The sequence below is a fragment of the Ictidomys tridecemlineatus genome, chromosome 12 (genome assembly GCF_052094955.1).
Source record: "Ictidomys tridecemlineatus isolate mIctTri1 chromosome 12, mIctTri1.hap1, whole genome shotgun sequence".
In the NCBI taxonomy this organism is placed as follows: Eukaryota; Metazoa; Chordata; class Mammalia; order Rodentia; family Sciuridae; genus Ictidomys; species Ictidomys tridecemlineatus.
In genome coordinates, this window is record NC_135488.1 from 11248670 (window position 1) to 11259073 (window position 10404).

Sequence of the window (10404 nt, forward strand, 5' to 3'; positions counted from 1 at the left end):
TTAATCCCCAGCACCAAATAACAAGCCTAACACCACGACACTTGTAGAGGAACAGCACGTGACTGGCAGGAAGGAACACTGTCCAGCTGGGTGAAGGCTCCAGGAGGAACCACGTGCCCACTCATCCAACCCGACCACCACCACCTGCTCCGCCCACCTCAGCCACTCCGGGAACCGGCCTGGGCCTGTGCAGCCCCACGTTGGCTTCTTCCCCAGGAGCCTCTCCTTCCTCAGGCTAATTCAGGCCTTCCATCTGTCACTCTCAGGATGAGTTCAAGAGAGCAGTGGGTAGCCATTCACCGAGGGTGACTCCTCGAGGGTACGAAGGACACAGAAACCTAGTGGCACATCCCCTGCTCAGGCACCATCTCCCCAACGCAGTCCAGGCCAGGTGGCTGCAGGTGACCTTGGGCCTTCGACTCCATCAGCATCTCCTGATGCTCACGATGGCATCCGCCCTTCCCACGGTCGACCTGATCCAGGCTCAGAACAACCCATGAGAGAAACCAGCTCCCATCCATGCTGTCCAGGAGGCCGAGGCCCCACGAGGTCACAGCCAAGGACGAGCGCTGGCCAGCCACGGTGGGGAGCCTGGGGGTGCAGTGGGCCGGGCAGGCGCTCTCACCTGCACCAGGCGCCCCCCCTGCAGGATCTCCATGGCCAAGTCTGAGCCTCTGTCCCCAGGAAAACTGCAGCTTCCCCCTGCAGAGAGAAACTTCTGGAAAGAAAAGCTTCCCCCTCTGTGACGCTGATCCTCACAGCCTTGCAGCAGGCTGCAGGACAGAGACTCACTGACCCACATGCAGAGCAGAGGCCTCGCACCTGCCCAGGGCTCCTCAGTCCACCACCCGAGTGTCTGATGTGACTTTGGTGGAGTCTTGGACCTGGCCGGCTGCAGCTGGCGGAGAGGCCTCCAGCGTCACCGGGAGCTCACCTGCTGCAAGGTGAGGGCGGTGCGTCTTTTGCGGGAGCGTGCCCGTTGGCCCCTTTCCAACTGCACGTCACTAGGCAGGCCACTCCTGGGGGCTTGGGACAGGGGTGACCCCTAAGGAAAGATTACTCATCACCCCAAATGGCAGCTCTAAAGTCCAGTCCAGAGCATTTCCTGCCAACCACTGAGCTCACTGTCAGGCCCCCAGGACGGCCTGCCCTGGACATGAGGAGGGCCACCCTGGGAGGGCCACCCTGCCCCCGGCATTCACCTTGTAATGAGAAGAGAATGAGGAGGGGCCTGTGCAGGCCACTGCCCTAGCTGTCCACAGGTGGCATCCAGGGGCCACCCAGGCTTACATCAGTTCAGGGCTGGGAAAGGGGCTTCCAGGTGGTCTTCTCCAGCCTCTGGGGCCAGGACACTGGGTTCCAGGGCTGAAGCCCAACTCAGCTCCTCGCAGGATCCAGGCTTGTGGAGGCTCTGCCCACTCTGCCCACCTGCCTGCCACCTCTGCACAGCGTCTCTCCCTGGGCCACCCACCCCTTCCATCAGAACTTGGCCCCTGGAGGCCTGGTCTGGCCCCTGCCACCCACAGCAGACCCTTCTTCCTCTGACTACCACTGCCGGAAAAATTGGACAATCGATGACACTGGCTTCGTGACATTTCCCGCACTGTCCTTGCCCGTCGGCTCTCTCGGTAGGGATGCGTCCTCATCTATCTTACTTGGCCAAATAAGCGTCTAAACCCCTTGAAGAGATGGAGGGGCCCCATGCCCCCAGCAGCTCGCCCTCCTACCCGGGCGGGCACTTTAGCACCAACTAAGTATAAAGTTGGCGGTTCATTGCATAATTGATCAAGAAGCCAGAAATTCTAAAACTGGTCCTTTTAACACAGTCAAATAAAAATTCTAAAAATGGTGTTCTGTCTAATGTTCAATCTCAGCGCTCGGGATTGTTCCCCTGCACACAGAAGAAATCATAAATTCAATCCACAGAACGTCAGACGGCTCTGTCATCTGGCACTGCGTGTCCCACACACAAGGCCAGGGAAGACATGTTCCAAAGGAGCACTGGCACGGCTCCTCCCCACCTGCTCGGCCAGTGACCCCACAGTCCCTTAGAGGAGACCAGAACCTAGAGGGGGTGTCACAGAGGCCCCTCCCTGCCCCATACCCCAGGCAGCAGCAGCATTTGAGAACCTGGCAAGGGAAGGGAGCACCTGAGAGTGGCCTTCCCAGGCCCTGAAGAACTGGCCCTGTCTCTGCCGCTCTGCGGAGGAGGACAAGGCCCTGGGGATCAAAGACGCTTAAGAGGCACTAACTGCACTAAGCCAGAGCAGCACGTGGGGAATGGGAATGAAAGGAAGAGGAGTCTCCAGGCAGAGTCAGGGCGGACTTCACGGGTCCACTTGGTGTGAACCGGCTCCGCTCAGCAGAAGCACAGGGAGTTCCCTAAGGGCCACACAGCCCCAAGGGCTGGCGGCTGGCACCCATCTCCACCTGCGATTGTGCTCAGTGTGTCCTTGGTCACCAGCCAGAACCGTGGCTCTCAGAATGTGCCAGGCCACCCCTGCTTCTGAGACAGTCCCAATTAAGACTCTAAAGACCGGCCTCGGTGTCTGCCAAGTTCAGGGTGCTGCAGGACCTCCAGCCGCTCATTTGTTCTGTGATGCTCTTACCCCAATTAAGCTACTCAAAACTTTTGAAGTTCATGAGTCATTTGCTTCAAATATCTTTAAATTAAGGAGAGATTCACTTTCCTGGTAGCAAACACCCAGCAACTTAATTAAATGGGGTTCAGCACTTAAGCTGCCACCACGGCTTTCGACGGAAGGGAAAGGAGCTCGCTTCTCCCTGCTGCTCTGCGCGGATTCCCTTCCACTCCGACTCTGGCATTTAGGAGGTATTTCACTGTCACGGACTCGCTCCCAGGGTTGGCTGGCACCCACCGCTGCTCAGGTCAGCTGGCCATCAAGGTGCAGAGGAAGTAAGGCCAGCCTCCCTGATTACATGCCTAAAGGACACTGAAGGCCCCCTGGTGACACAGACAAAGCAACTTTCCAACTGGCCTTGGGGAAATGCCTGAGTGAATTGCAATGTAAAAATTACCAGGCAGGGCTCTGGTGACATCTGAGCCTCTGTGACCTTGAGCTGCTGAGGTCAAGGACAGGACTGATTAAGTGGAGACAAGCCTTGAATGACGCTGGGGACCTGCAGGGCTGCATGGCCCCTCGTGGGTGGTGCACCTCCCGAGAGACCCAAGCTTGCTCAGCTGGGGAAGTCGAGATTCACCTGGCAGGTGCCAGCAGGCAGGGTCCGAGATCCTTCCCGAGCACTGACCTTGCTAAGCACAGGCCGGGGCCAGGCTTCCTTGCCGTGGCCTGTCCAGTAACCAGAACCAGGCGCCTTGACACGCACACACTCGCCATGAGCTTTAAGACCAGCACTCAAGGAACTGCCCTCTGGCTCTCTCCTACCAGACACTGTGACTCCAAACTCAGCGGATGACAGGCAAGAGGCTGACACAGGCAGACGGGTCACACTGGGGCCTCCTGATAGAGCCTCAGGCGAACTTCTGACCCATCTGACGTCCATCCTCTGCCAGCACTTGAGAGAGGCTGAGCTGCGTGCCTCTGCGAATCCACGCCAGGTGATTTTCCATCCCAAGTAGCTCCCAGCTAGAGCTCTAGCTACACCTCTGCAGGAAGCTCCAAGGTCAGGGACAGGCCTTGGGACCTGTGAAATGATCTGTCAAAGCTGGTAGCAGCAGATCAGCACATTAATAGCAACTGACATCATCGTTATCATCACCACCACCCTCACCACCATCATTATCACCATCATTATTACCATCACTACCAACACCACCATCACCATCACCACCATCACCACCACCCTCACCACCACCCTCACCACCACCCTCACCACCATCATTATCACCATTATTATCACCATCACTACCAACACCACCACCAACATCACCACTATCACTACCACCATCACCACCAACATCACCACCACCATCACCACCACCCTCACCACCACCCTCACCACCACCATCACCACCATCATTATCACCATCATTATCATCATCACTACCAACACCACCCTCACCACCATCATTATCACCATCATTATCATCATCACTACCAACACCACCCTCACCACCATCATTATCACCATCACTACCAACACCACCACCAACATCACCACTATCACTACCACCATCACCACCAACATCACCACCACCATCACCACCACCCTCACCACCACCCTCACCACCACCATCACCACCATCATTATCACCATCATTATCACCATCACTACCAACACCACCCTCACCACCATCATTATCACCATCACTACCAACACCACCACCAACATCACCACTATCACTACCACCATCACCACCAACATCACCACCACCATCACCACCACCCTCACCACCACCCTCACCACCACCATCACCACCATCATTATCACCATCATTATCACCATCACTACCAACACCACCCTCACCACCATCATTATCACCATCACTACCAACACCACCACCAACATCACCACTATCACTACCACCATCACCACCACCATTACCACCATCATTATCACCACCATTATCACCTTCACTACCAACACCACCACCATCACCACCACCCTCACCACCACCCTCACCACCATCATTATCACCATCATTATCACCATCACTACCAACACCACCATCACCATCACCACCATCACCACCACCCTCACCACAACCCTCACCACCATCATTATCACCATCACTACCAACACCACCACCATCACCACCATCACCAATACCACCACCAACATCACCACTACCATCACCACCACCCTCACCACCATCATTATCACCATCACTACCAACACCACCACCACCATCACCACCACCCTCACCACCACCCTCACCACCATCATTATCACCATCACTATCATCATTTTCATCATTATCACTACCAACACCACCATCACCATCACCACCATCACCACCATCATTATCATCATCACTACCAACACCACCACCATCACCACCATCACCACCACCATCACCACCAATATCACCACCATCACTACCACCATCACCACCATCATCAACACCACCCTCACCACCACCCTCACCACCACTATCACCACCACCATCACTACCACCATCATTATAATTTCTAGAATTATAGCATTATCATCACCACCATGAGCACCACCACCAACACTACTACCATCATCATCATCAGTGCCACCATCACCACCACCATCACCACCATCATCATCACCATCACTACCACCATCACCACCATCATTATGTGACATCACCACCACCATCATCATAATTACTAGTATTATAGCATTACCATCACCACCACCATCACCATCACCACCACCATCATCATCATCACCATCACCACCACCATCACCATCACCACCACCATCATCATAATTACTATTATTATAGCACCATCATTACCACCACCAACACCACTACCAACACCACCATATCATCATCACCATCACCACCACCATCATCACTGTGGTCACCATCATTGTCATCATTACCAACATCACCATCACCACCACCATCACCATCACCACCACCATCATCATAATTATTAGTATTATAGCACCATCATTACCACCACCAACACCACTACCAACACCACCACTATCATCACCACCATCACCACCATCATCATCACTGTGGTCACCATCATTGCCATCATCACCAACATCATCATCACCACGACCATCACCATCCTTCTGCTCATATTAACAGCAGCCAACACTTATTGAGCGACCCCCGTGCGCCAGAAGGTCAGCACATGACGTGCACTGTCTCCTTTAACCTTTGATGACAATGTTAGGAGATGGTCAACGCTACTGTCCAACTGAGGCACAGAGCAGACAAGCAGGTTGCCCAGGTCACACAGCTAATATGAGGACTATGAAGCTGGGCAGCAAGGGGCTTAACCATTATCCTAAAATCTGGAGAAATGTCCCAGTTATTTCACCTGCATGGTGATTCCTGAGGGAGGGGCTTTCCTTGGAGCCTTGGTTCTGCGGGATCTCACAGTGCCCTAGGTCACCCTCCCCCCCATCTGTCCCCAGGAGTGCCTGTCCTCCAGGCAGCAGCAGTGGGACCTGCCCGTCCCTCTACGTCTGTCCACAGAAGCAGGAGTAGACCCCATGGATCCCCAGCCCTTATCCCAGAGACCTGTCCTGGATAGTGGGCCATCTTGGGGTGCTGGGGTCATGTCCTAGGCTGAAGCCTGGGTTCAAGGTGTCCCCAGGAGCAGTGGCAAGGCTGGGTATGACTAGGTGACAAGACTCTCAATCCCTGGTGGCCGGTTCTGCCTTTGACAGCTGCGGCACTGTCCTCCGAGCCTCTCTGGCTGTGTGAAAGCAGCTGACGCTCAGCAGTGACCTGCTGAATCCTCGCAGCCACTGTCCAGAGGAGAGCCTTGCAGGCTCTGGGTTTGCTGGTGAGGACAAGGACATCGAGACCCTGCCCAGGGTCACAGAGTGACGTGCCATGGAGCCCAGACTCCCCCCAGATGCTGCAGCCACCCAGCAGGGGCCATGCAGCTTCCCAGAGCGCAGCCCGGGAGCCCACAGGTACCTGCTGCGCAGGTCCGAGAAGTGTGAGCAGCAGCCAGCTCCACCCCGCGTGGGGCCAGGCCGACCCTGGTGACTGCTGAGGCAGGAGGGGTCTGCAGGGGTCTTTCCTGCCACCCTCCCACTCAGAAGCTCATACAGAGAAGGAGATGACGCCGCCGGCCCTCCGGAGTCCAAGAAAATAGCTCACTTCAGAGTCATCAGCCAGTCCTTCCCAGGGTCTAACTTGAATTACTCCGGCTGGGGTCTAATTCAATTAGGTACGACCAGCTGTGCTGTGATGAGCCCAGTTAGGAGATCATCTCAGCCTTTCCTCTTCACCCCCTTCCCTTCGCCTTGACTTGGTGAAGCTGCTCAGCCGCTGATGGGGGCCCGTTCCCTTCCCTGCCGGCCGGCAGCGTTTTCCAGAATCAACATTTCTCTACATTAGAAGCAAACCCACACATTTTCCCCCTTTTAAATTTGCTTTGCTAAACAAATCAATCTAGCACCAGATTATATTATGAAGAGGCACAAATCTTTCCCGAGATAAGCATCTGTCGCTGGATTAGCAGCAGCCAGTGGGCTGTGGACGGGTTTGCTGAGCCCTGTGATGCCGCCCTGGGCGTTAACTTGAGTAATCACGGATGTAATTAGGGGTAAACGGAACCTGATTCCACTTCCACGGCTACACAGCAAGTGGGTCTTCAGAGGAGGCGACGGGGGGCACCTGCTGCGTCTACTGAGGTCAGACTCTCAGAGCCCCTGACCAGAGCGACGGGCGCCATGCTGGGGTGGCTGAGGCGGGCCCCCGGCCCTCCAGGGAGCTGCCGGCTCCTGGCCTTGGCCTGGCATGGGGCTCCGGCTCCCTGGACAAGCTGCTGTCCAGGGGTGACACGAGGCACACACCGTCTTGTCCAGTGAAGGGAGGAGGAAAATGGTGAGCTGAAGGGCCAACACCGACCACCCCACAAAAACCTGTCCCCGGCTGCCGGCTGCCTGCCTGGCCAAGGTCAGGGAACCCTCGCAGGACCCGTCCCAGGGACTCGGCCCCTCCGTACCGGGGAGCTCCCCGCAGCACTTCTCCTGCCCCTGGATCCCCGGAGAAGGATCCCCGCTGGGGCTAGCACAACGGAGCCTTCTCCCAGGCCCAGCAACAACGGGAATGCAGCAAGCCCCCCCCCGGATTCTGGGGGAGACCTCAGGTAGGCGGCCACCACGGAGCTCTGGGTCTGTCTGGGGGCTGGGACGTGTGCGGCTTGGGAGGGAGGGACTCCGAGGTGTGCAGGGCGGTTCATGGGGGCCAGACTGAAAAGGAAGAGGCCAGGGGTCAGGCGCAGGATCGCAGGGAGAGATGACGTCCCGTGTCGGGACGCCCAGGCAGTCAGCAGGACTGGGGAAGCAGGTGGACATGAAAAGGGGGCCTCCCTCCTTCCCATCCACCTGAGAGTGGACGCGGACACTGGTACTGCCGGAGCAAGGCCTGGACGGAGTCCTGAGAAACCTCCAAGGCCCCAGAGAGGCCCCGCCAGGGGAGCTGGTCCCAGACCAGGAGTGGCCTTGTCAGCCACTTGGTCTGCAGCGAGATGGAGGTGGCCGTGGTGGCAGCAATGGTGGTGGTGGCCACAGTCGTCTTCCGTGTTTGTAAGATAGGGACCGTGGTGGGGCCAAACACGCCCGGGAAAGTGTTGGCCTCCGGGGCCTCCTTGTCCCCCGTGGGCCCCCAGGCGATGAACTCTGTCTCTGTCGTGGGCCTGCTGCCCCTGAAGTCGAAGCCACTGATACCAGTGTCCTGCACGTGCCTCTTCCCCCGCCGCAGGAGACTCTGGTGCTCGGGGGCCCCTCCGGCCACCGCGGAGGATGAGGACGAGGAGGAGGAAGTGAGGGATGGGCTGGATTTGGCAGCAGCTGGGGGCTTGGCGAGACCCCCTCTGGGCACGAGGGAGGCCACCTGGTCTCTGGGCCTGTGGGCTCTCCTGGCACGGGGCATCTGCCCATGGGCCCGCTCCGCCCGGGGCACCCGAGGGCTCCACACAGGGGCAGGGAGCCGAGACGGCTGTCCACTCCTCAGGCTCCACAGCCGCGGGGGCCTCTGCGGTGGTCGGGGCAGGAGGCGGAACTCGGGGCCTGGGCCCAGGGACTCACAGGACGGGAAATCCACAGCAAGCTGCAGCATGGCTATCAGGATCCAAGCATGGCTTCCAAGGGAGTGGCCTGGCCAGCGGATGGACATGGAGCTGCGAAGGAGAGAGAGGAGTGTGGTCAGCAAGGCAGGCAGGGCTCTGCGGGGCCAGGTCGTCACCCTCCATCAGGACAAGGCCAGTCTTCTCTTGCAGGAGGAGCTCAGCCTCAAGGGCAAGCCCCTCCCTCTGAGGGTCACTGGAGCATCTCCCTCTCCACCTTGAGAAGACCATGCCCTCCAGGTCCCCAGAGGCTGCCCCCAGCCAGCTGACAACCACAGGGCCCATCTCCTGGGAGGAGGACCAAGACCAACGGACCCCATCATCCCCGATGTGATGACCTGCCAGTCCCCTTCCTTTTGCCCATAATGACAGGAGGCACCAAGAGGACACAGACTGAGAACCGTGGGACTGGCCAGCCTCCGGCCGGACTCCAGGCCCAGGTGCTCTCCTCTAGGAAGCACAAGAGGCTCACGGCCATTGGCCATCGGCTCTCCCAAGGCCTGGGTGGGACGAGGTCTGACTCGGGCAAGGAGCAAACAGTCGGTGGCCCCTGAGCACCACCTGCATGCACTCTGCAAGGCCCCTGGCCCCGGCCCTGGCCCCTGAGGTGAATGTGACTGTCTTAGAGCTGCCAGGGCCTTCCTCCCTGGATGCCAGCCGCCCGGGCTGGGCCTCTGCCGAGGTCGGAGGGACCTGAGACCTGCTCCAGATAAGCTAGGGGTTCACTGATGCCGAAGTGTGGTCCTGCTGACATTCCCACCTGTTTGTCCCGGGTGCAGGTGGCCTTGAAGCCCTCTGTCCACCTCCTCAGCCCCAGGAGCTGGAGAAAGGCCAAGCCCTGCAGAGCCTGGGGGAGGCCGAGCTGGGGAGGCCGGAGCCCCGGGGAAGTGTGGTGTCCACGGCCCATGGAGCACTCCACAGAGCCCAGGCCTGGAGCCATCTCCAGGAAGGTGGACGCTGGAGCGTCACGGGAACATCCGGAGCACAGCACAGAACCAAGTGGCAGGCTGGGGGACGCGGGCCCACGTGCCCTCTCCCATGGCACGGATAACTGAGGACTGATTACAGGTGCCATTCAAACTCAGCTCTTGTCACAACCTCAGGTCTGAAAGTTAAAATGAATCCCCAAACTCCATGCTGCTGTGGTGGGGGTGGGCAGGGCGGCGGAGCCTCCGGGACACGCAGGCCACTTTTCCTTATAGGTGTCATGTGACTTTAAAAAGGACGGGATTGGGGTGAGTGTGAGCACCCTGTCGAGTGTGCACACATACCAGTGTGCAGCAGCGTGTGCACGCATGTGTCAGTGTGTGAGCTGGGTGTGACTTCGACAATCCTGTGTGTGTCCTGTCGCGAGGAAGAGACTGTGTGCAGTGTGTGAAGTGTGTGTGTGTCAGCATGTGTGGGTGTGAAGATGCGTGTGGCTGTGTGTCCGCAGATGTGAGTCAGCCTCACGCACACCGTGCCTGTGTGTCCGTGTGAGACGGGAATGCGCTGTTGTGAGTTGATTTTGTCTCTGGCATGGGGCAGAAAACCAACTCCTCTCTGTTGTGTGTGGGTATCCAGTTGTGCCAGCATCATTTTTTGAAAAGAGCATTATGTCCCCAACTGAATTGCCCTGTCACACTTGCTGAAAACCAGTTCACTGTAAATGTGTGGGATTACTGAGCTCTCAGTACTGTCCGGT

General features: G+C 57.6%; 1 pseudogene; it reads right to left on the reverse strand.

Moving 5' to 3' along the window:
- Positions 1–7921: 7921 nt before the first annotated feature.
- Positions 7922–8771, reverse strand: LOC144369504 (adherens junction-associated protein 1 pseudogene; annotated as a pseudogene).
- Between the last annotated feature and the right edge of the window lie 1633 nt (positions 8772–10404).